The sequence below is a fragment of the Sinocyclocheilus rhinocerous genome, unplaced genomic scaffold (genome assembly GCF_001515625.1).
Source record: "Sinocyclocheilus rhinocerous isolate Xijiao unplaced genomic scaffold, SAMN03320098_v1.1 scaffold4545, whole genome shotgun sequence".
NCBI lineage: Eukaryota > Metazoa > Chordata > Actinopteri > Cypriniformes > Cyprinidae > Sinocyclocheilus > Sinocyclocheilus rhinocerous.
The window spans coordinates 508265-515027 of record NW_015635030.1 but is presented as its reverse complement, the minus strand read 5'-3'; the positions used below and the strand labels follow the sequence as shown (position 1 = coordinate 515027).

Genomic DNA, 6763 nt, shown 5'->3' with positions numbered 1-6763 from the left:
AAGCGCAAGAGAATCATTATGTCATTAGTAAAATGCAGACAACACTGAAGACCAGGATGACCTTTGATTTTCTTTTCCTTTTAACACATACCTTCATGATGGAGTTTGACAGGATTACTAAAATTTTTGTCCTTTTCTTCTTAGATATGATGAAGCCGACGATTACCTCTCTATTGTACCTACCTTCTTTTCTCTAGGACTCTCATACACACAGCATTCACAACAGGGTTCCCACACCTATTTACCTATGAATATCAATTATTTTTCCATGATTCCATGATTTTCCATTTGGAAAGATATGGGTCTACATAAATGTGACAGAATTTCCAGTTCCAAATCTATATGATGAAATTTCATATGCACAATATTTTTGAAACGTTATCGGAATCAGCCGATAAAGGCTTAAAATTTAAATATCGGCATCAGCCCGATATGAAAAATGATGCCAATATACCTTGCCGATAAGATGAGTAACTCACACTTGCTCAAGGTGTGCTAGCGATAAGATAAAGTCAGCAGTGTGGTCATTCTTGAAGCGAGTATTTGCCTGAATGTTGGTTAGATTGACTCTTTTGGATCGCTGCATTTAATTTGAGAGCGCAAGTACAGAATTACGTGGCAGCCTCCCCCGGTTCCCAATGCCCCTCTGGAAAGGCATTTTATTTATTTTAGGGGGCACTGTACACCTAATAAAATTTAAGTAAAACACAAATAACATTAAGATACTTGTGTTTCTGATTAAATAAAGCAGTAATCAATGTCATGAAATCACAAGTCTGTTTTGATTTAATGACACTTCTAAAATTAAATAATTGTATATATACTGATTTATTCATTAATGTGTAATGTATTTTTTTCAAACAGATAATGAAAACTTAAATACAAGGTCTAAAAGATGTTGGGATCTCAGCTACAATCTCTACAACAGCTCTGGTTGCATCAGCTCAAATCAGTTTACATAACACCTTTGACTGTTAGGCTTTAACAGCATGTTTAATGAGACTATGGATGACAAATGTCTGTGAAAAGTGCTAACAGACTCTCAAGAGAGTTACACATTTTAACAAAAAACAGGGCACGGTAAAAGTGTTGATTGGTCACAAAAGAGTTCACGGAATTATTGCATCGTAAGACAAGCACAGAGGACACTAGAGACAAGGCTGAAGACTTTTTTTTCTTTAGACACTTAATTTTACATTGAAGGAGGCGACATCATTATGGATGCCAAACATTTGTGATAAGTGCTAATAGCCTCTCTAGAGCATTACACATTTTGTCAGATAATTAACATGGTCCAAAAAAGGTAAAAGTGCTGATTGGTCACAAGAGAATCATTATGTCATTAGTAAAGTGCAGACAACACTGAAGACCAGGATGACCTTTGATTTTCTTTTCCTTTTAATTATTCAGATAATTAACTTCAATTATTCAGATAATTAACTTAATTATTTAAAATAAAACCAATAAGAAAAAATAATAAGACTAAATAATGATTTTAAAGTTGTTAGTAAGCTGTCAGTAAATCTGGCCCTAAATATTTTACAGGTGAGCATAGAGGCATGTATATATAATAACTATACATTTCTATTACTTTTCCAGGTCTGGAAATCAGACTATTAAAACAATAAATCAAGGTTTTCCATCACTGTGGGAACCCTGACATTAAAGGTGAAGGGTGTAATTTTTTCTGATGGTAAAATATTTCATCACAGTTATAAATATATGGACCATAGACTGTAAAAAAAATGGATGTGTCTTTTTTTAGTTTGGCTCACGTCCAATTTGTTTACATAGAGAGGGCATAGTTTACTTCATCTAGCCAGCAGGGGTGATCAAAATGTTTTGGCTTAATTTCGGCTTCAGGATGTGTGAGGCACACTTGATAGAGACTAAGGCCCTGTCCCAAATGGTGCTCGCCAGCACCCCCTTTGTGACCGCTATGTGCCCTCGATGCGCAATTCTGCCGAGCCCGCACTGAGGCGAGCTCCGCAGCAGACTTCTACCCGACAGTCAAAGCGGCATTACGTCACGAAAGTGTGGACTCAGAGGAAGACCGCGAGGGTTTAGAGTGCGATTTGGGACAGGGCCAAATATAAATTAGCCATTCATGGGTAAGCACTGTGGGTATATGGAGCTCTCAAAACAATGAACTGATTTTAGGCATGCCAATTTATAGCTCGGAAAAAAAAAGAAACTATTATTATTTTTGCAATAACATTTTGGCCACTATTGGTACAGAAATTACGCATTTCACCTTGCAATACTTGAGGTGATAGTTCACCCAAAAATGTAAACTCATATGTGTGTGTGTGTGTGTGTGTGTGTGTAGAATAAAAACAACATGTACATGAATGTGATTATTTTGTTTAGCCTTTTTATGTAAATATATGTAGCCTACAGGCAAGGAGAATGGTACAGAATAAGAACGCAACGCGGTGAATTAAGCGTCCTCCCATAACCGTTATAAAGAAAACATTTAAAGGGGTCTTATTATGCTTTTTCACTTTTTCAACTTTAGTTAGTCTGTAATGTTGCTGTTTGAGCATAAAAAAGATCTGCAAAGTTACAAAGCTCAAAGTCCACTTCAAATGGAGATATTTTTGATTGTGATTGTAATAAAGGCAATTTTATACTTCACTGAACAGAAATGCACTGTTGTGTTTTCTGCTTGGATGTTACGGTTAGCTTTTTATTATTATTTATAATACGATTTTGTGGCTATGAGTTCAAATGTCATTATGTGCATAATTGTCCATTTTTCCTTTGAACAAAGTGACTGATCCTTATTTAGATAGTACAAATAATACGTGTTTAATTCTTATTTTGTATTTATTTATTTTTGGCTGGACATTTTTTGGGGGGGCACAAGGAGAATCTGGCCCCGGCCATGCATGACACCTACTTTATGACAAGGTATATATCGGATGGTCAGTCAAATGTCCAGTGTTCGTTAATTAACATTCATATACGTTTATAAATATACAAACACACGAGTTTTGACTGTATACCGTGTTTTAAAGAACTTTCTACATGAAATGGGAGATTATAAATAAACCAAACACTGATGCGATGTTCTCAGGGTTGCCAGGTTTTCACAACAAAACCCACCTAATCGCTTCTCAAAACTGGCCCAAAATCCACCCAATCGCTACTCAAAACTGGCCCAAAACTAGCCCAATCGCGTTTCGAGGGGTCCCCCGTTAAAAATCGCGTTCCGAGGGGTAAAATACACGTGTTTTGGCGGGGTTCCCCTGGTAAAATTCGCATTCCAGGGGCTAAATATCACGTAATTGGGGTCTCTTCAACCAAAAAAAAAAAGAAAAATCGCGGACTTGGCAACACTGGATGTTCCCCTCAAGTATGCTGTCCTCGCGCATGAGGGGAATAAACCTGTCGCGAGAGCTCCCCCTAAAGGCAGACTACATGGCCTGGTGCACTAATTAGTTTGGTCCACTTCAAAAGACATTTTAAAAAATGGCACTCCCGTCATATCATTGGCCTATAAAAAAAAGATTTTATTCTACATATGGCAGGCCACCTTTCATTGGGTAAACTGAGGTCACATGACCAGTCAAATACTGGTGGTAACCATGGAATAAATAAATCAGGAGTGGCAGTAAGAGTTACAGAGTTAGAAAGTCACTCCACAGAACATGATATAATCACATAAAAATGCAAAGTGTAAACAAATTGAGGCATTTGTTTACAACTGAAGGTTGCACTTCAGAATTTGGTTTATAATTAATATTATTTATTTATTTATTTATTTATTATATATTCCCCAGATTTCAATCCGATTCAGCATCTATTGAAAGTGCTGGACCAACAAATCCAATCCATGAAGCCCGACCTCGCAACTTGCAGCTTAAACGATCTGCTGCCAATGTCTTGGTGCCAGATACCACATGACACATTCAGAGGTTTTGTGGACTCCATGTCTAAGGTCTAGATCCACCAGAGCTGTTTTGGCAACACAAGTGGGGCCTACATGATATTAAACAAGTGGATTTAATGCTGTGGCTGATTAGTGTACCATTAATCTTATTTCTCAATTATTTGGAAGACTAAATAATGATTTTAAAAATCGTTACAAAAGAGATCACAAATAGTATAATCTACAATTAAGGACCAGATTTATTAAACAGGGCAAATTAGCACTAGGCTGCAATCCCATAAAACCACTGATAGGAGTGAAAAGTTGTTAATAAGCTGTTAGCAAATCTGTTCCTAAATATTTAACAGCTGGGTACAGAAGCATGTGTATTTACTATATAATAACTATAAATTTCCATGATTTTTCCAGGTCTGGAAACCAGTTTTCAGTGACTGTGGGAATACTGACATTAAAGGTTAAGGGTGTAATTTTTTTCTGGTGGTAAAATACTTCTATCACAGTTATAAATATAGACTGTCACTGTGTAAAAACAACAACAAAACAGTCGGTGGAGTGTATAACCTATACTGCAACTAGCCACCAGGGGGCGATCAAAATGTTTTGGCTTCAGGATGTGAGGCACATTTATAGAGACAAATTTAAATTAGCCATTCATGGTTAAAAACACTTTGGGTACATGGTGCTCTCAAAACACTGAACTGCTTTTAGGCATGCCAATTTCTAGCTCAGAAAACTAGAAACTATAATTATTTTTGCAATAACATGTTGGCTACAGAAATTACACAATTCACCTCATAGTACTAGATGTCATCATTCACCCAAAAATGTACATTCATATCAAGCATTTTATTTTTCCTGGAAATCAAAATAAGATATTTCTAAGAATTAATTTACATTTTATGGAAAAAAAAGACTATGCACACACACACACACTTTAAATACAAGTTTTTAAATAACTTTGTACCTGAAATGGAAGATTATAAATAAACCAAATGCTGAAGTGATGTTCACCTCATGTATTTCTCTCACTCTCTATACACAGCTATACATACTCTAGCCATTATGTGCATGCGAATACACACAGAATGTAACTCTCAGTGTAAAGTGAGTTTAGTAAGCACATTCAGAGGTGATTATTGTTATCCACCCCTTTACCTTGTTCAAAAAAATAATAATCAACCCCGCTGGATTTTCACTTTCAGTTACTGCAAACGCTTACCAGAAATTCTTTCCAAAAAAAAAAAAAAAAAAAGCTTCTGAAGTTTTGTCTGCTTTTTTGTGAAATATTTTAAAACTTTATGCTGGTTTCAGTATGTCAAAAGGTACGCTTCTAAAGTGTTTGAATTTTACATAGATAAGGCTCAATAGTGGGGAATCTTTGAAACATTTATACATTTGAGCATGTTTCAGAGACTCACTGATGTTATCTAAAATAGAGTTAGATTTAGAGCTCAGCTTTAACTCAACTGGTACTGTGTGGTACTAGCAATCCCCATGTCTTAGGACTGATTCCAAGGGAACACCCATATTAACGTGAATGTATTTTGAACTGAAAATGTTGCTCATTAATTAATGTTAGGTCATTAGGTGTGCTTTAATCTTAATAAATGCTTTTTTGAACTTCTTTACAGGAGATGGCCACACTGAAGAGTTCTGTGGAGGCATTTTTCTGCTGGGTGCAAACAGCTGGTGTAAGTGTCAGGTGGGAAATAATATTCTTGGTTTTGAACAGTTCCTGCCAGAGTAGTCCACATTTGATGAAGAGGTATCAGTGGAGATAGGTGTCCAATGGATTACTGTTATTAATGAGCCGCAGACTGTAATTAAGAGGTATATGGAGACATCACCTAGGTGTCCATGCATGATTTTGTTTGTTCTGCAACATAGCCATGTTTCTCAGAGGGATGTAGAAACATTTGCACATTTTCAGCAGATGTTCGGAAAGAAAAAGGAGGAAAATACTCTTGTAGTTATGGTCAGTAGCGATGATAAGACATCAGCAAGGCCAAACAAAGTAGCAAATGATAACCTGGAACGGGTTCTCTATCAAAGTGGAAGGAAAGTGTGTGATTTTAACAAAAATCTGAAGCAAAGTGACTTAATCAAACCACTTATGACATGTTGGAAGAGTGTGCCTGATTTGCACATATACAAGCACGAAAGGTAAGACTAAAAATCCGAGTTTATCCTCATGATTGTATCCATTCCAGAAACAACGTATCGATTGATTAATTTATTTTCTCCTCAACTGCAGCTCATCCCTGTCTGTGGAAAGGGAGACATGGAGACCACAGGAAGCAATGACACAAAAGCATACATCAGGTAACTGTCACGGTCAACTGTCAAGGGAGGACCCAAATGCAGAATGGACAGGGGAAAGAGCTTATTAACAAAATGGGAACACAAGAGGATGAGGCAGGAAGACAGTCCACACAATAAGCCAGAGCAAACAACAGGAGAACAGGCAGGTCAGGGATGGGGAAGCTTCTGACTCAGAGGCAAAAGGAGACTAGGTAGCTCCTAACCACAGGCTAGGCCTAGGAGATGGTAACACTTGAAGCACAACTGCCTGACAGGTAGTGTTGTTTTTGGCGGCCTGTTTTAATTTTAGTTTTAGTCTAGTCTTTGTGTGAAACTGTCATTTTAGTTTTTATTAGTTTTAGTCACGTTCATACTCTTTTTAGTCTAGTCTAGTTTTAGTCGACGAAAACTGATGACATTTAGTCTAGTTTTAGTCAATGAAAATTGTATTTTAGTCTCTTTTTAGAAATGCAATTCTATTTAACCCAGTCAATATAGTATAAGTACCTAGTAGTAGGGGTGTGCGATATATATCGTCTGCGATAATATCGTAATTGTTGTTTTAAC

The 6763-nt window shown here is 36.7% G+C and overlaps 1 pseudogene; it reads left to right on the top strand.

Annotated features, from left to right (window-relative positions):
• Positions 1 to 5207: 5207 nt before the first annotated feature.
• Positions 5208 to 6763, top strand: part of LOC107746228 (GTPase IMAP family member 8-like) — a 6178-nt pseudogene continuing 4622 nt past the window's right edge.